Consider the following 19905-nt stretch of genomic DNA (forward strand, 5'->3'; position numbering starts at 1 on the left):
AACTGTAATTTTGCTACTGTTGTGAATTGTAATGTAAATATCTGTGTTTTCTGATGATCTTAGGGGTCACGATCCACAGGTTGAGAACTACTGGATCAGGACTTTGTTCTGGTTTTGGCAGGTTGTGCTGCCTACATGCTGGGCAGCCAGAATGGCATTTCCATCATGGCGTCAGCTGTGCTATGGTCTGCGTGCCCGTTTCACTCTCTTCCAATCAGGATCTTTCACAAGATCCAATTAGGAAGTGATTGGGTATCACCAGGATATCCACGCCACCACTGTCCTGGTAGGCTGTGCCCTGCTGGGCATTGGAGCATGCCAAGTCTACATCTGTATGTGATTGTTGGTGATTTTTCTCCCCTAATACGAAGGGGTGTAGCTATTCTGTGAAATCCTGTACTTGAGCCTGTTTTCAAGTCCATGTCATTTCATTTGCAGTGTGGGGTCCTCATCTATGATTCTCTTTCCTCCATCGCACCCACTCTCTACTCAGGCCCAGTCACTGACAATCCCTTTAACAGGCACGTATTGGATGACTTGGAGATACTGTCGGGAAAGCTACTGGGGTGCCACATAAAGCTACACCCTTTATGTGTGCCATTTGAACACTATGTACTAACAGTTACTCTACTGTCCATATAGAGATGCTGGTATTTGTCCCGATACTGCTCATTAAGGTTGTTCTACTGCAGTCCTCAGTCCAGGACACAGTTTAGAGCCATGCACACTTGGTTGTCGTGCTCCTTTTAGTCCTCAGTTTTGCAGGACTCAGCTATTTTGTAGTTGATCCCATGTCTTCTCCTGAGATTTGGCCATGCACTCTTTCCCCACCCCACCCCACTTTGGATTTTTCAAGACAGGGTTTCTCTGTGTAACAGCCCTAATTGTCCTGGAACTCCCTTTGTAGACCAGGCTGGCATTGAACTCACAGAGATTCACCTGCCTCTGCTTCCCAAGTGCTGGGATTAAAGGCGTGCGCCACCATCACCCAGCTCTTCTTTTTTAAGAGGTGGTGGCAATGGTGGCGTTGAGACCCAGGCCCTCAGGATTGCTACATGAGAGCTCTGTTACTTACTGGCACCCCAGCCACATGGAAGTGATGTGTATCTTCTTAGGAGCCACGTGATATCTGCTTGACCTGTTGAGAAGATGTTGACATTGATTACCTTGATATAACTTGTTCTTCTTGGCCAAGACGCTATAACATACTGGTTCTGCATTGTGATGACTAATGGTGAGAGACGCGTCTGCATAAGCATCCTGTTTAGTTCCTGACTCCATCATATTTCCTGCTCGGCATTCCACTCAAAGGAGAGGCTGGAAGTCTTCTTTCCCCCCCGTTTATTCTTTTCTTTCTTTCCCATGTGTGCTTTAGTTACTTTTGTGTGCATGAGTACTTTGTCTGTATGTCTGTGCACCATGTGCAAGCTTGGTGCCCAGGGAGGCCAGAAGAAGGCATCAGATACCATTATAGAAGGTTGTGAGCTGTACCATGTGGTTGTGGGGAACTAAACTCAGGACTTCTGGAAGAGCAGCCTGTGTTCTTAATCTCGGAACCATCTCTCCTAACCTCTGAACCATCTCTCCAGACAGGTTTTTCTCTCTTAATTTTTTTTTTAATGTTATGTGTATGGGTGTTTTGGCTGTAAGCATATCTAGGCACCAAATTCATGGAGCACCTAGAGATACCAGAAGAGAGCACCAGAGCCCCTGAAACTGGAGTTGGGGAAGGTTAGGAGCAGTATGGCTGCTGGGAATCAACCCTGTTTTCTGGTCCAGTGCTCTTAACAGCTGAGCCATCTCTCCACCTCCAGTTTCCCCCTTTCTTCCCTTTTTTTTCTTTTTTCTTCTTTTCTTTTTCCTTTGGAGTGGGGGTTGAGACAGGGTTTCCCTGTATAGTCCTGGCTGTCTTGGAGCTAGTGCTGTAGACCAGGCTGACCTTGAATTCTGCCTCTTGAGTGCTGGGATTAAAGGCAGGTGCCACAACTGCCAGGCCAGTTTTCCTCTTTCTTGATAAGCTCCCTTATTCTATTCCAAGCATAGTCTAAAAGACACGACTTTCCCCCATTTTCTGGCAGCTGCTCGGATTTTCAGTTGTACTGCTTTTCTCCCAGACTCTAACAAAACTGCTCCTGAACTTTCTGTGAGTCCACTCCTAAATTCTTTTATTAATGAGACTACCCCCCCCCAAAAAAAAAAGAATTGTAGTTTTCCCAAGAACAAAACGAGAGGAGTATTCTGGTAGTTTCCTTAGGTCCTCCACAGATGGAGCTACAGCTAGAGACTGACAAGGGAGGAACTCTGGGAACGTGCAGTCTCAGCCGTCAGGTGGAGTTCGGGCTCTCAAGACGTCAAGCAGAAGCTGAAAACCGTCCAGTGTAGGATACTTCAAGGTCGGTGTGCCAGCCCCACCTCAGCTTGCACTTGTGGAAGGTACTGCTCCTGCTTGTCCAAGGCCAGGATGGAGGTCCCATCCTGTTTCCTGAATGAGGTGCCTGCTCTCTGCCCACCCTGTGCAGCATCACAGCTTTGGAGGGGCTGCGTGGCAGTCACTCATCCGCACTGAACACTGCCGCACTGGAATAACAGCTGAAAGTTAAGACCTTGATTTTTCTATTCACTTATTTTTATAGATAATAAGTGTACTTCCCACAATCCCTCATTGGTCACCAGTTCATCTAATTATTTATACTCCTTTTTGTGTGTGTGTGTGTGTGTGTGTGTGTGTGTGTGGATTTTTCGAGACAGGGTTTCTCCGTAGCTTTTTTGGTTCCTGTCCTGGAACTAGCTCTTGTAGACCAGGCTGGCCTCGAACTCACAGAGATCCGCCTGCCTCTGCCTCCCAAGTGCTGGGATTAAAGGCGTGCGCCACCACCGCCCGGCTTAATTATACTCTTAAAATAAAAAGTTAACATGAATTAATTGTGTCTGTATACAAGGAAAGGTCACAGGACAACTGTGAGTCCCTGGGATTGAACTAGGGTTGACAGGCTTGGCAGCAAGTATCCTTACCCACTGAGCCATCTTGATACAGAAATTTCACAGATTTGGTTAGAAGAGCCTCAAAGGTAGCGCCAGTGTCATTTACACATTCCCAGCCGTCACCATCATCCTTACAGTCTAGTACAAGGCGTGGTATCTCTAGAACTGGCTTTTTCAAAAGGCAGACCTCCCCCCCCCCCGCCCATACTTTTTTACTACCGTTGTTTAGCAACACAGTTTGCATCCCAAGTTTGCTTCGAAAACAACACTGGAATTCTGATCCACCACTCGAGTGAATGCTGAGATTACTGCCGGGCACAGACACGTTTTACACGCTGTTGGGACTCGAACCCATGACCTCAAGAAGGCGAAGCAAGCACTCCATCCACTGAACTCCCTTCTTCTCCTCCCCACGGTCGAGGAAACACTATCCAAAGGCCGGACGTCCTCCGCTTCCGGCCCCGGCGCGGAACTTACGAGCCCCGCATCTGGCCGGAGCTCGGCGCTGCACACATCAGCCTTTTCCGGCCGTAACCGGAAGTCGCGCTGACAGAGGCGGCTCCGCGTCAGGTGACTGAAGTCCGGGTGGGAGGGGCCGGAGGTTCAATCCTTCAGACTGACGAGTCTCTGAGACTGGCTTGTCCACCGTGGGACCGACGGGGACTGGTGGCGTCGCCGGCGCTCGCTCTGCCGCGGCAGGTACGTGACGAGCTGGGGCGGCGGGCCCGGGAGGCGCGGGACCCCTTCCGGGGCTCAGGGACTGGGGGGCCTGGAGCCCGGGGCCCGGAGTCAGCCTGTCTGAGTCCCGCCGGGTCCCAGAAGGAAGGTCAGGCCGGCGTCCTTGGGTACAGATTGGGCAAACTGAGGCCCCGGAAAAGGGAAGGGCGCGCAGCAGCTCCCCTTCCAGACGGACTCACCCGGACTCCCTGACTCCCTCGGGTGCGGGGCCGTCTCCCCCGTAGGTAGAGCTTCGGCCGGGTGGGGAGCTGCGGAGGGTGGTGGACAGATGTGGGGGGAAGCGTGGGAGACCTGGATCCGAGGTCGCCGCCTCCCACACTTGTAAAACCCACCCGCCCTGAGGTCCGCTGGGGTGCCGCTCCCCAGCCCCGGCCGGACAACTCCGACAGCTTGTTTCGAATCTGGGTTTGGAACCTAGGAAACCTTCTTTTGAACGTTCTCCTCGGGACTCCTGTGTCCACCGCTGTTTGAAGCCTGGTCATGTGGGGCGCTCTCCCGCTGTGGATGCGGGGTTCGCTGGGAGGCAGCCGGGGCCCGTCCGTCTCTTTGAAACATCCGTCTAGCTTAGGAGAGCCCACCGGAGGAGTGTAACTGGCCGGGGGCGTGGCACACGTAGGTTATGGCAACGAGGACTCCCACCTAAACTTTGGGGCTGAAAGACGTACAACGAGGATTAATAGGTGGGTTTTACGGGAAGACAAATGTGTGCTTACTATTAAGAATTTAACGGAAGAATCTTCAGAAGTGACTACTGACTGGCTGTCTCGTTATGGAAGAAGATATACAGTTTTTAGAGGGAGGGCCCTTCCAACTTGGAAGTCTCTTATTCTAACTTGCCCTCAGAGTGTATGTGACATTTCCTTTGTCGTTTGAGATAGGATCTCATGCTGTCTTCAAACTCCTTTTGTAGTTTAGGTTGGTCTTGAACTCCTGATCCTCCTGCCTCAGTCTCAGTGCTGGGATTCCTCATTACTTAGTATTATGCCAGTTGAATTTGAAATTTCTTTGTCTTCCTTTCTTCTCTTGAGCCCTCCTTCTAGCCTACATCTCCTGTAAATCAGACCAGCACACACTTGCCTTATGTAATCTTTTCCGAGTCGTCGAGTTCACCATCCTTCTTTTCAAGGACTTTGGAACCACCCGGTATCTGATGAAGGTGTCGGAAGTGTTTGTTGTATTGAGAAACAGTGATCCATTCCATTGGTTAGTAATTTTTTTGTTTTGATTTTGATTTTTTTAATTCATTTTATTAGTCAGGGCCTCACTATAGCCCAGGCTTGTGCCTCAGGCTCCCCAGTGCTAGGCTATATCTGACATTAGTAATTTGTTTTCTAAAAATAATTTAGAAAGCCTCTGAACACTGTGAACTAACACTCTGTCTGTCTGTCTGTCTCTCTCTTCCGGAGTATTATGTCGCCCAGGCTGACTTCAGACTCAGGGTCTTGCTGCCTCAGCCTCCAAATGCTAAGATTGCTTATGTTCCCCCTAAGGCTCTACTTGCCAGTGAACTGTGGATCACAGAAAGGAGGACTGGTTGCAGGTGTTTGGGTCAGTCTTCTCCCTATCTTATAAACTGAGCCTTAATCTTTCCCTCTCTCCTGCTCAGGCTGGTCTCAAATTTTGGTGGCCCTCTTGTCCAGGTGCTGAGATGTGTCATTATACTTGTATGGCTTTAAATCCTTGTGCTTGGAGCTGTGTGTGTGTGTGTGTGTGTGTGTGTAGGTACTTCTTTGCTTTCTGATTGATTTATTTACTTACTTATCACCTACTTTTTTATTTTGTTTAAAAAATAAATAGCTCTGGTTTAAACCTAGAGCTAAGCTGGCTGGCTGGCAAGCTCCCAGGATCTGCCTGTGTCTTTTCCCAGCCCTTAGTGCCAAGGTTACATATATATGTTACAGTGCCCAGCTTTCATGTGTGTGCTAGGAATCTGAACTCGGATCCTAATCATTGTGCAGCAGCACTTACCAGCCGAGCCATCTCCCTAGTCCAGCTTTTATATGTCTAAAGCATAATCCCAGCACTTGAGGTGAGGTAGGTGGATCTCTGTGAGTACAAAGCCAGTTCATCTTTTGAGTTTCAGGACAGCCAGAACTACATAGTAAAGTCAAAATGACAAAATGAGTCAACTAAACAAAATACACATATATATGTACACACCCTCCCAGGAGGAAGGGTCATCTCATTATGTTATTGATTTACATTTTCCTCATACTGATAGTATTAAACATATTTGCATGTGCTTACTATCATTTATATATCTTGTAGGGTTTTTACATTTTATTTATTCATTTGTGTCTCTCTGTGTGTATACCTGCATGTGCCACGATGGATGTGTGAAGGTCAGAAGATAACTTGCAGGAATCAGTTTTCATTTGGGTTTGTGGGGATTGAAATAAACTTCTCAGGCTTGACAGCAAGCACCCTTACCTACTAAGCTCTTGCCAACCCATTCATCTGTACGTCTTATTGGGAGAAATTTCATTCAGTTCCTTTATCCATTCTGTAATTGGATTATTTGTCCACATGTACAATTTTGGTTATAAATATTCAGAGTGTTTAATTAATCTCTGACAGCCCTGGGAGTAACTCAGAATGAGCTTAATGGCACAATGAGAACTTGCCAGTAACTTCCTTATCTGAAGGAAGTTGAATTTAGACATTCTATAGGATTTTATTCTAATCTTTTGTTATTATTTTTTTTTCAGTCAGGTTTTCTCTGTTTTTTTTTTTTTTTTGGTTTTTTGAGACAGGGTTTCTCTGTGGTTTTGGAGCCTGTCCTGGAACTAGCTCTTGTAGACCAGGCTGGTCTCGAACTCACAGAGATCCACCTGCCTCTGCCTCCCGAGTGCTGGGATTAAAGGCGTGCGCCACCACCGCCCGGCTCAGGTTTTCTCTGTTTAACAGTCCTGGCTGACCTGAAACTCATTTTGTAGACCAGGCTGGCCTTGAACTCACAGATCCACCTGCCTATCCCTCCTAGTGCTAGGATTAAAGGTGTACGCCATCATTGCCCGGTGATTTGGACATTCTAAAGCACAGAGTAAGTTGTCCATTTTAGACTGCTGATTATGCAAAACTTGGCACAGCCCCAATCATTGCTGATCTAAGCAACCATATTCCTGTGCAAGGGATACTATTTGTGCCCAGAAAGCACGGCATCATCCAAAATGTGGTAAGAGCATGTGGAGATCCTGTGTCTGTCACAGGCAGAGAGGCCAGGGGTGCATGATACTGTGGAGTACTCAGGGTGAATGTAGGCTTAGGGTTCCGGAACTGCTGGCTCACCGTGCTGATTCTGACTCCACAGTCTTTGGCCCTAACCACACCATCATGAATATTAAAACAAACACCCCCATCGTTTAAATTGTTAAAGATTACTTACTTTGGGAAATTTAGAAAAGTATCCCTCTTACCTGCCTTGTTATCCGTGTATCATCTAAAGAGAACCTTTGCTGCAGTTGGTCTCAGTTCCTTGTTTCTTGTCACTGGGTACAGCGCAGGTGGGTGTGGGTGTGGGTGTGGGCAGAGAGGAAGAGGGAGGATCAGTGTGCATGCCAAGTGTGCATGTGGACATCAGTGGACAATCTCAAGTGTCAGTCCTCTTCTCAAACACCTTGTTTCTTTTGTTTTCCACTGTCAGGCTAGGTGACCCATAAATTTTCAGAAATTCTTCTGACTTTGCTTTGTAAGGGTGCTAGGATTATGAACACTTTCATTACGGTCTTCCATGATTTCTGGGGAGTCAAACATGTTTACATAGCAAAGACTTTTATCATTTAGCCATCTCCCTGGCTCACCACTGAGTACATTTTTATAGTTGAATCAGTTGCCATACATAGTTCTTGTATTCCACTTTTTTCCAGTTATCATCATTTGAGATCAGCTCTTACTGGGTTGCCTAGGCTAGTCTCAAACTCCTGACCTCAGTTGGTCCTTCTGCTTCAGTCTCCCAAGTACCTGGGACTACTGGTCCAACCATTAGCAGGTAGCCTGTTAACATCTGAATGTTAACACCATCCGGCTACCCAGTTTGTTTTGTTTTGTTATCATACTAAAATACATAGAATAAGATGACCATGCTAGCCATCTTTAAGAAAATTGATACTGTAGAAGCAAACACCATCCGGCTACCCAGTTTGTTTTGTTTTGTTATCATACTAAAATACATAGAATAAGATGACCATGCTAGCCATCTTTAAGAAAATTGATACTGTAGAAGCATCATCGCTGTTTCTCTCCAGAACTTTTCACTTTCCAAGTGGAGCCTGCTTTTGCTGTTTCACCTCAGCAGGATTAGACATTTTGTTTGTGTACACACAGTTGAATGTGGAGCCCTTGACCTCCAGGTGACCGTGGGACATACTGAAGCTTCATTTCTGTGGTTACTAATCTAAGCTGGCTGTTCTGTTCTAAGACTAGTTGCCAGGTTGACCCCTGGGTGGTCTTTGTAACACCTGACAAACTAGTTCCCACTCTACCAGCTGTTCCTCAGAAGTACCTGGTGATGTGGGCATGGTGGGTTTGTAAAGAAAGACAGCTCTTTGAATATGAAAGTGGATCCAAGATAGTGGATCCAAGATATGGTGCAGCGTGCGGAAATTTGTTACTATTACATAAAAGTTAAATTCCGACTTGGCCCTAGACTCCTTGGGGCCAGGGAACAGATCTTGTCAGGCTTATTTTTTATCTTTGAGCCTAGTTGGCGTTTTCTAAATGGCAGTAAGCACAGCTGCTAGAGGAAGCGTTAGGGTGCAAGCGTGATTCGTAAAAGCTGATGTTACAGACTTTCCAAGTGATACCTGGCTTTATGTTGTGTGTGTGTGTGTCTGTGTGCCTGTGTGCACAGGTGCCTCGTGAACATGTGCACTTGAAGGCCAGAAGGCAACTTCAGGCACCATCCTCTTCAGGCACCATCCTCTTCAGGCACCATCCTCATGTGCCATCTACTTTTGTTTTCTTTGAGACAGGGTCTCACTTACCTGTGACTTACCAAGTAGGCAAAGCTGGGAGCCAGTGTTCCCTGGGATTTGTCTTCCTTTCCTCTGTATGGCATCATGCCCAGCTTGTTTGTGTGTGTGTCAGATGAGGGTGGAGTTCTGGGGATTTAACCTGAGTCCTCATACTCACAAAGCAAGCTCTTTACCAACTGATCTGTTCCTCATCCCTGGCTTTATTGTTTATGATCACAGATCCTCTTTGAGAACTATTAGAAACCAAAAAGAGATTATTATTTTGTCAGGTATTTGCTGTTTGGTATTAAACTCTTAGAAAGTTTTCTCCTTAATGTCACCCCTATTTATTCTCCTTTAATAGTTTGGAGTATTTTAGAGGCGTTTAGCTCAACCCCAGGGAAAACCTAAATTAATGATATTCTACTGACTTGCATGACAGTAGAAGCAAAACACTCCCTTATTTTATGAACTCTTCTTGTAGCAAAAAAGAAAGCAGGAGCAGTTATCACTGTTTACAGATGAGGGATACTGGCGAGTGAGAGGCAAAGATAAGCCTCATTCCATGTCCTCTGGCTCTAAATACTTTTTTTAAAATCATGTTTTACTAGAAAGTAACAGTCCTTAACTGGGATCTTTCCAATCTGGAGAGCTTTTTCCTAGTGCAGCATTGCCCACCTATATTGATTTGAGTTAAAATTGCCAAATTCCTACTCATTTACGTACCTTATTTGATGTCCTCTCCCTGTCAGGTGTGCTGTTGAACTAGCAGTTGGGTCTTATAAGAGTGCACAGCAAACTGCCTAGTCAGTCTACAGTATGACTGCACACGCATACACATGACACGCACACAATAAACTGCATAGTCAGTCTACAGTATGGATGCACACACGCACACGTACACACACATCCCAGTCACAAATGCCAACCCAGATAACCTAGACTGTTTTCTGGTCGTATCCATGAAATCCCTGTGGTCTGTCCCCTGTACTCACCCCTTTCTATTTCCAAGTCTGTACCAAGACTGGGAGTGTGGCTAGTGGGAATACTTGCCTACTTTTGCAAGGCCCTAGCATCCATCCCTAGTACCTCCCGCTCCTTCCTTAAGAGTTTGGAGCAACAGTTGAAAAACAAGGAGTGAGTCAGCTCTGTAATACAGTTCTAGGTCTCTAAACAACCACTGCTCCTGTAGGCATTGACTCTCTAAAACTTGAATGGAGTATGTTGACTAGTATTGAGTTGTGCTGGTTGTGTGTGCTCTTGGGCATCAGCTTTGACACACCATCCACCTTTATGAGGTGCTCCTTAGGTGCCAAACCTTGTGCTGAGTAATGCATCTGGAAGCTGGGACAGACATGACGAAACACCCAAGCACAAGTCACTGAGGTACCATCTGCTACATGCATGACTTATGGTTGGGAAGCTTTGCTGCTGACTGGCTCTGTGATCAACCAAATGACCTAAACTATTCTGGGTCTAATTTAACATCCCAGGAATACTAACATTGTTGTAGTAGTGTTCGCCTCAAGGCAGGCTGTAAAGATTAAATGAAATAACTCACACAGACAATTTTACTGTGGAGTTAGTGAAAGTTACAGTAAGAAGTGCAAATGCCCCTGACTTCAACACTTTAGGTAGAAATCTTATTTCTTTGGATCAAACTGTGTCCCATACTGGATTTCTGTCAATGCATGGACAGTTACCCAGTCTGCCTTCAAGGAACAGTGTTCTTTGAGAAAGGGAAATTGTGACTCATTTGGCTGCTTTTGTTGCTCTGTGGGGAGTGTAAACAGTACTGTTCCCTGAACTCAGAGTCCTTACCTGGATGGAGTCCCGTACAGTTTTCTCTGTGACAAGCACAGAGAGGAGATAACTTGCGTAAAGCTACAGAATAGGTGGGAACTAAAATTCGCACTCAGAGCCATCAAAGCTCTGTGGCATGATTTTAATGAAATTGTATTTATTTATTTATTTTTACAATACTAGGGATTGAACACAAGACCTCTCTCTCTCTAATGCTGTGCAAACTTTCTACCATCGAATTATTCTCCAGCCATTTTTTTTTTCCTTTCAATTAAAAAAAAATGTTTTGGGGCCTGGAGAGATGGCTTGGCAGTTAAGAAAAGCACTTGATCTTGCAGAGGACCTGGGTTTGATTCCCAGAACTTACACGGTGGCTCACAACTCTAGTCCTAGGGGATCCAACACCCTCTTTTGACCTCCTTGGACCCCAGACATACACGTGGTACAAGGACATTGTAGGAGGAAAGGCCTGCTTGTTCATCCCAGCTGCCAAGCTAGCTTAGCCCTGAAATAACCACACAGAAACCGTATTAATTAAATCAGTGTTTGGCCCATTAGCTCTAATTTCTTATTGGCTAATTTTTACATCTTTTTTTTTTTTTTTTTTTTTTGGTTTTTCGAGACAGGGTTTCTCTGTGGCTTTGGAGCCTGTCCTGGAACTAGCTCTTGTAGACCAGGCTGGTCTCGAACTCACAGAGATCCACCTGCCTCTGCCTCCTGAGTGCTGGGATTAAAGGCGTGCGCCACCACCGCCCGGCTTAATTTTTACATCTTAATTTAACCCGTTTCCATTAATCTGTGTATCACCATGTGGCAGTGGCTTACCATGTAAAATTCTCAGCATCTATCTATGGTGGATCCATGGCATCTCTCTGACTCTCCCAGCATTCAGTTCTGTGTAGTAATAGGGGCGGCGGGGCTGCGTCCCCGGCACCCCGGCTGCCTGCTCGGCTAGCTTATGCCCGAAATAATTACACGGAAACTGTATTCATTTAATCACTGCTTGGCCCATTCTCTTCTAGGCTAATTCTCACATATTAATTTAGCCCATTTCTAATCATCTTTGAGAACCGGTCTTACCGGGAAGATTCTAGCCTAGTCCATCCTGGGTCGGAGCTTCATGCCGAGAGCGGGGCATGGCGTCTCTCTCAGGCGTCTGCTCCCTAGAGGAGAGCTATCAAGTCTCTGACCTCACTTCCTCTTCCTCCCAGCATTTTGTTCTGTTTACTCCACCCACAGGGCCAAGCAGTTTCTTTATTGGCCAATGACCTTCCTCCATCATTTCCCCTTTTTCGGTTTAAACAAAAAAAAAAGGCTTTAACTTTAACATAGCAAAATTACATATAAAAAAACAGTTATCAAGTAAAAGTTACAATAATCTTTATCATAACTAAGGAAAACTATAACTATAACTAACTATTCTTAACTCCATCAAAGACTCCAGAAAGATATAATATTACCTAAGTAAACAAGAACTAAGAAACTTCAAACTCTAGAAATGACAAAGACATCTCACTGCCTGGACAGTCACCCAAAGTTCTTTTGTACCGTTGGGGCATCCATCTTCAGCCTTCAGGCCCATGGTATCCAGCAGACATTTCCATAAAGCAGGAAAATTCAAAGTCAGTTCAGTCACTATCTGTTGTGTCCTGCAGAATGTCTCGCAGACTCTTTCATGAATCAGGAACCCCGAAAGATCATCTCACCTTAGGCAAGTTCAGTAGTCCTCTCTCTGCAGGTTCTCTGTGTCCAGTTTATACAATAGTCCAGGCAAGAGCAGTTTCTTGCCCAAATGGCTATCAAACTCCATAAGGATCCTCTTCGATGCCCATCTTCCTCTTGAAGTAGATTGGTGCTGCCAGGAGCAGAGTGTCTCATTGTCATGAAAAGTCCTAAATTATTAAAACATTTAAAATGCCATATTCTATAATCTTTGAAAAATATGAAGAATGCCTATCTAAAATATATCTCTATATATCTAGAAAATCTAATTAACATGACTACAAGCTTTACTATTATCGATGATTATCCATTAACAACCTATATTTCTTAATTATACAGTACATATTTAAATGAACTACACAATCACAATACCTTAATCAAAATCAGAAACACTTATACATATAACAAAATTGACCTTAAATCTCTATCAATAAAGCAAAATCTATACTAATGCAAATTATTCATATCTATATCATATCCCCCTTTAAATGTAAAAGAACATTTATAAACATTTTTTGGGAATATGGGCGCAGTTATTTCTCTCCAAACTGCTTCCTGCTGAATGGGGGCGTCGTTAATTAGGTCTTTCATAGTATAACCTGTGTGCTAGTTTCTTCTCAGTTGGCAGTTGAGCGAAGCAATTTTCTGAAGATGTTTACACCAACCCTTCAGGAGGTTGTGGTCCATCATACCAAATCGGAATAGAAGAAATGAACAGCGTCTCATCCTCTGTGAAAACAAAATAAGAAACTCCTTTCCAAAGCATCATGTCCTTAGATCCAAATTTCAAAGTCAAGGCATCAAAATATCTATGTCGGATTAGTTCAGCAGCATTTATAAATAAATATCTTTTAGCAGCTGTTGCTCCTTCCTCAGCATTCAAACAATTCAAAGAGAGCATAATAGCATACAGTATCAAGATTCTCTGTGTATTTTCCATCTTTGTACAGCTTTGTTTTAACCTCTATTTTGTTTATTTTTACTTTTAACTCTTTGCTTTTTGAGACAGGTTCTCTGTGTCTTTGACCTGAAGTAACTCTGTAGACCAGGCTGTCTTTGAACTCTCAGAGATCCGCCTGTCTCTGCCTCCCAGGCATTCGGGATTAAAGGTGTAAGCTAATACACCTTGAACTCACAGAGATCTGTTTGCCTCTGCCTTCTAGGCACTGGGTTTAAAGGTGTGTGCTACCACACACAACAACTCTCTTCCTTTTTTTTTTTTGTTTTTTACTTTAAGAACTTCAACTTTTAGTCTGCATATATTTTTAACACATTTTAAACCATTCAGAAATTTTCTCTGTCTTTGAATCTCTCTTTACTGTATATCTCTCTTTTTCTGACCACATGAATCTTTAATTTACCAAGCAATCTCAGTAGGATTAAAGGCGTGGTTTTTCCGGCTGGATCCAGCCCATTCCTTAGCTTTCCAGCCTCACTGCTGAGGTACTGGCTGTAGCCAGCAAGCGAGCTTCAGCAGCCTGTGCTTGCAAACCGCACAAACCGCCTGTGTAAAAGAGTCAGAGTTTGTCCTGGCAGGACAGCCCAGAAATCCGGCATTTTTAAACGGCACAGCTTTTTTCCTGCTACGGCTGAAAACCGAAAAGCATGCGTTCAGCTTTTCGTCAACACCGTTTAAGTGTTTCGTGGCAGGACCTCTTAATGAGCTGCAGGCTTTGCAGCTAAAGCTGAGTCAGGAAGCCTCTCTTAGATGAGGCGCTTGCTTGTGTCTAGCAAGCAGAGTAGAACCGAGAAATTGCTGCTACCAAGAAACCAGGCACAATGCTTTCATTTTGTTCTAGAATTACTTCCCAAGCTGTCTCAGGCTTTATGTGGAAGCAGTTGCCCCACGTTGGGCGCCATATGTAGTAATAGGGGCGGCGGGGCTGCGTCCCCGGCACCCCGGCTGCCTGCTCGGCTAGCTTATGCCCGAAATAATTACACGGAAACTGTATTCATTTAATCACTGCTTGGCCCATTCTCTTCTAGGCTAATTCTCACATATTAATTTAGCCCATTTCTAATCATCTTTGAGAACCGGTCTTACCGGGAAGATTCTAGCCTAGTCCATCCTGGGTCGGAGCTTCATGCCGGGAGCGGGGCATGGCGTCTGCTCCCTAGAGGAGAGCTGTCAAGTCTCTGACCTCACTTCCTCTTCCTCCCAGCATTTTGTTCTGTTTACTCCACCCACAGGGCCAAGCAGTTTCTTTATTGGCCAATGACCTTCCTCCATCAGTTCTGTCTTCCCCACCTACCTAAGTTCTGCCCTATCAACAGGCCCAAAGCAGTTTCTTTATTAACCAATGAAAGCAACACAAAGACAGAAGGACCTCCTACACCATTTCCCCCTTTCTATTTAAACAAAAGGGAAGGCTTTAACTTTAACATAGTAAAATTACATATAACAAAACAATTATCAAGCAAGAATTAGTTATAATATTTATATCTACTTTATCTTTTATCATGACTAAGGAAAACTATAACTATAAATTCTTCAACTCCATCAAAGACTCCAGAAGGATATAATATTACCTAAATAAACAGGAAGTGCATTGTAAGCAACTTCCAAAACTCTAGAATTGACAGAGACATCTCGCTGCCTGGACAGTCACTCAAAGTTCTTCTGTACTGTTGGGGCATCCATCTTCAGCCTACAGGCCCATAGTATCCAGGAGACTTTTCCATGAAGCAGGAAATTTTAAAGACAGTTCTGCCTATATTGGCAGTTTGTCAGTCACTTTCTTCTGTGTCCTGCAGAATATCTGGCAGACTCTTTCATGAAGTAGAAACTCTGAAGGATCATTTCACCTTTAGGCAAGTTCAGTGGTCATTTTTCTGCAGATGTTGCCTGTCCAGTTTAGCAGGTCAGGCAAGAGCAGTTGTTGTAAGGAGAGGGCTGCTTGTTCATCCCGGCCACCTGGCTAGCTTAGCCCTGAAACAACTACATAGAAATTGTATTAATTAAATCACTGCTTGTCCCATTAGCTCTAGCCTCTTATTGGATAACTCACATTTTGATTTAACACATTTTTATTAATCTTTGTATATTGCCACCTGGCAGTGGCTTACCAGCAAGATTCTAACCCACTTCCATCTCAGGCAGAGGATCCATGGCATCTCTCTCTGACTCTGCCTCCTTTCTCCCAGCATGCCCTTTAGTTTTCCCTGCCTACTTAAGTTCTGCCCTATCAACAGGCCCAAAGCAGTTTCTTTATTAACCAATGAAAGCAACACAAAGACAAAAGGACCTCCTACACTGGGATGTATGTGCAGACAAAACATTCATGAAAAAATCTTTAACAAAAATGTATGGGTATTGGATTATTTAGTGATGGAGGAAAATCATTGGCTAATAAAGGAACTGCCCTGGCCCATTTTATTGGTTAGAGGATAGGAGGGAGGAGTAAACAGAACAGAACGCTGGGAGGAAGAGGAAGTGAGCTCAGAGACTCGACAGCTCTCCTCTCGGGGCAGAGCCATGCCGTGCTCCGGGATGAAGCTCCGACCCGGGATGGACATAGGCTAGAATCTTCCCGGTAAGCGCACCTTGGGGTGCTACACACAGATGATTAGAAATGGGCTAAATTAATATGTGATAATTAGCCTAGAAGAGAATGGGCCAAGCCGTGTTTAAAAGAATACAGTGTCTGTGTAATTATTTCGGGGCATAAGCTAGCCGGGCAGGCGGCTGGGGTGTTGGGGACGCAGCCCCGCCGCCGCCCCTATTACTTCAATTTAGGGTTTCTATGATAAAGGACCACAACCAAAAGCAATTTGGGGAGGGAAGGGTTTGTTTCAGCTTTCAACTCTCAGTCACTCCATCACTGGGGGGAGCGAGGCAGGAGCTCAAGCAGGGCAGGAACCAGGAGTTAGGAACTGAAGTAGGGGCCATGGTGGAATACTGCTTACAGGCTTGTCCAGCCTGCTTTCTTACGCCATCCAGGACCACCTGCCCAGGAGTAGCACTGCCCCCAGTAGGTGGGTCACCCCACACCAATCATTATTCAAGAAATGTCCCACAAACTTGACTACAGGCCAATCTGGTTAAGGACGTCTTTTAAATTGAGGTTCTCTCTCTCTCTCTCTCTCTCTCTCTCTCTCTCTCTCTCTCTCTGGTCTTTTGAGACACGGTTTCTCTGTGTAGCCCTTACCTTCCTGGAACTCTCTCTGGAGACCAGACTGGGACTAAAGGAGGTGGGAAGAGGGTGTTGGATCCCCTGGAATTGGAGTTGCAGATGGCTGTTAGCTGCTGTATGGGCACTGGTATCTAGACCCAAGTTCTCTTGAAGAGCAACCAGTGCTCTTAGCCACTGAACCATCTCTCCAGCCCCTTTTTTCACCTTTATTGTTTGTTTGCTTCTTTGTTTTTCAAGACAAGGTTTCTGTGTGTAGCCCTGGCTGTCCTAGAACTCACTCTGTAGACCAGGCTGGCCTCAAACCCACAAAGATTCACCTGCCTCTGCCTCTTGAGTCCTGAGATTAAAGGCATGTATCACCACTGCCTAGCTCACTCTTTTTTTTGAAACAGAGCCTCACCAAGAGAAACACCATTTGAATTGATAATATTGGAAGAAAATATGAAAAGGCCGTCCCTGGATTCCCCTATCAACTTTGACTTGTACTTGGAAAATTGATGTGTTTCTTGTGTCTGCCATAGTACATGGACCAATATGGGTCCTGATAACTAATTAGTGAAGGAAACAGTGAATTTCACTTTAACCCTTTCTAAACTAAAAAGTACTCTACTTTCCATTTGAAAGTATGCATTCTCTTTTGAAAACCAAAGCCTTAATATTGTCAAGGACTTGGAGAATAAAAGCACTTTTGCATATTTATCAGGAATACAGACTAGTACATTATTTCTGGAGGGTGTTTGTTAAAATGACACATACACCCTTTGGCTCTAGTTCTACTGCTAAGGTTTACCCTAAAGACATGATCTAGTTCCGTTGGTCTCCAGATCAGACAACAGAGTGATTGAGCTCCAGGGCTGGGAGAGTCTTTTCTTTATGAGCATCTGAAGGTATTAGCAATACATAATTAAGGGACTGGAACACTAGCTGCTTTTCCAGAGGACCTGAGTTCAATTCCCAGCACTCACATGCTGACTAACAACCATCTGTAACTTCAGTTCCAGAGGGATCTGGCTCCCTCTTGTGGTCTCTTCGGACACTGCCTCTTCATCGTGCACAGACACACAGACAAAACAACCACATATAAAATAAAATATTTTTTAAAAAATGAAAACTAAATAAAAATTGAAAATGAGCTAACTCTGGTAACACAGAACTGTGATCCTAGCTACTGGGGAAATGGAGTGAGGACGATCTCAAGTTTAAGGTCTGTCTGGGCTACAGAGTGAGTTCAAGATCAGTCTGTAAAACTTAGACTGACTCTGTCTCAGAAAATAAAATAACTGTATGCATGGTAGCCTAAGCTTGTAGTTCCAGGATTTGAGAGAAACTCACAAAGAGCTCTAGGACAATACAGGTTATAAAGAGACTCTGTCTCTCAAGAGTGAACTAAATGTTAAAAAGGATAAGTTTATGTGAGAGTGGTAGAGCACTTTCTTGGTGTGTGAGGCCCTAGGTTTATTCCCGATACAGGGAGTGTGTGTGTGTGTGTGTGTGTCTGTGTCTGTGTGATGTGCTAAAATGTCACCAGATGTAGTAGCTCATGCCTTTAATCCTAGCAAGCAGATCTCTATGAGAGATCTATGTCATGAGTTCCAGGACAGCCAGAGATGAATAGTGAGGCCTGTCTCAAAAATAACAACAACAAAAACCTAAAATTTCTAAGAAAAGTGTACTAAAACTCATTAACAATTTCATGTGAATGAATCTTAGTCTGCTTGTTTTCCTTCTTGTCCTCTGTTGAAATATAAAGGTATAGGATTTTGAACAAATTCCCTATTTTTGAATATGTGGACTGTCAAGATGAATCAGTGGGTAAAGGTGCCTGCTGCCAAGCCTGATGACCTGTATTCAATCCTCAGATCCCATATGATGGAAGGAGAAAATACTGACCTACACAAGTCACTTGTGGCAGGTATACACACACCCAAAATATAATAAAACATTTAAATATAGTATTTATTGTGGGCAAAGCAGAAAGTACAAGTGGGGAGGGGAGTGGACTACAACCCTGTGGCTGTTATGATCACTCAGCTGGTAAAGGCATCTGTCACCAAGCCTGATGACCTGAGTCCTATCCCCAGCATCCATATGGTGAAAGAACTGACTCCTAAAAGTTGTCTTCTGACTTCCCCGCCTGCCATTGCATGGACTCGCTTACATACGTAATAAATAAAAGTAATTTTTAAAAAATTTAATTGGCTGTGGTGGTGCACTTCTTTCATTCTAGCCTCCTTGGGAGGCAGAGGTAGGTGGGTCTCTGAGTTCAAGACCTTGTTTCAGTTTTTTTTTGAGATTTTATTTTTATTTTATGTGTATGAGTATTTTCCTAAATGTATGTATGTCTGTGCGCCACGTGTGTGCAACGCCTTCAGAGGCCAGGGAAGAAAGCACTGGGTCTCTTGTGTCTGGTACATGAACCTGGGTCCTCTGACCTCTAGCCTCGCCCCCGCAAAAATTTTTAAGCTTAAGAATTTTGACCATAATTCTTCTTTTCAGAATTATTCATAAATATTTTACATTTTTTCCTTTCATGGTTTTTACCTCTTGTAGTCATATATAGAATATGTTCAACTTTATATACAAGGTTCTTTGGGATTTTATTTTGAGACAGGGTCTCATGTAGGAAGCATCTGGGCTCAAACTTTGTAGTTGAAACTAATCTTGAAAAAAAAATTTATAATGCTTCCACCTTCTAGGAGCTGTAAGGTTACAGGTATATGGCACCGTGTTTGACTTTGTATACAGTTTTGTTTTATGAGAAACAGTTTTGTCCAGGCTGGCTTCAAACTCATGCTCCTGCCTCCCAAGTGCTGATCTTATAGGCTTGCACTTTCTCATCATCTCTTTGTATACAGTTTTGTATATTGCTTTTTCACTTAACGTTATGTCATGTAGGTAAAATTCTCATTTAAGTAAAGTCTCTGTGGAAGTATAATATAATCTCTGTGCAACAAACTGGGATAATATAAGGAAGGGCTGGGAATTCAGCTCAGTGACTAAGTACTTTTTTCCACATGTAAGGCCCTAGCCTAGGTCAGTGACCCTGGGTGAAGCCCAGTGTTACATAATAAGATAGTGTGTGTATGTGTTCGTGGATTGTGCAGGCTTCTGTGCTTGCATATAGAGGCCAGAGAACAACCTTGGGTGCCATTCTTAGGAATACTGTCTCCTCCTGAAAGCCTCAGGAATTCTTCTACTTTGACGTTCTTGGTGCAGGGATTATATGTGTGTGATACCATTATACCTAGCATTTTTATGTGGTCTTCAGGAATAAAACTAAAGTCCTTATATTTGTGAAACAAATACTCTATCAATTGAGATATCTGTCCCATACACCCCTCACCTCCATTTAAAAAGAAAAAAAGTATGGTGGGCTGACTGTCTCTGGTGGCACATGCTTATATCCTAGTACTCAAGAGACAAGGGCAGGAGCTTCACTGCAAGTTCCAGATCAGTCAGGGTGACATAGCAAGACCTTATCTCAAACAAAGCAAAATAAAATAAAAGATAATATAATAGTGTTGCGTCACATAATATAATCTATGTTTACCCAAATCCACCATTTGGATGTAGAT

General features: G+C 44.1%; 1 protein-coding gene across 1 annotated transcript in view; it reads left to right on the forward strand.

Annotated features, from left to right (window-relative positions):
- Window positions 1-3576: 3576 nt before the first annotated feature.
- LOC121436544 (E3 ubiquitin-protein ligase RNF185) overlaps window positions 3577-19905 on the forward strand; it is a 38581-nt gene continuing 22252 nt past the window's right edge. The window contains exon 1 of the mRNA XM_041636546.1: window positions 3577-3681. The gene's annotated coding sequence lies outside the window, so the exon portion shown is untranslated. The remainder of the gene's footprint in view (window positions 3682-19905) is intronic.

The sequence above is a fragment of the Microtus oregoni genome, unplaced genomic scaffold (genome assembly GCF_018167655.1).
Source record: "Microtus oregoni isolate MIOR12 unplaced genomic scaffold, Mior012 000049F_ref0000343, whole genome shotgun sequence".
In the NCBI taxonomy this organism is placed as follows: domain Eukaryota; kingdom Metazoa; phylum Chordata; class Mammalia; order Rodentia; family Cricetidae; genus Microtus; species Microtus oregoni.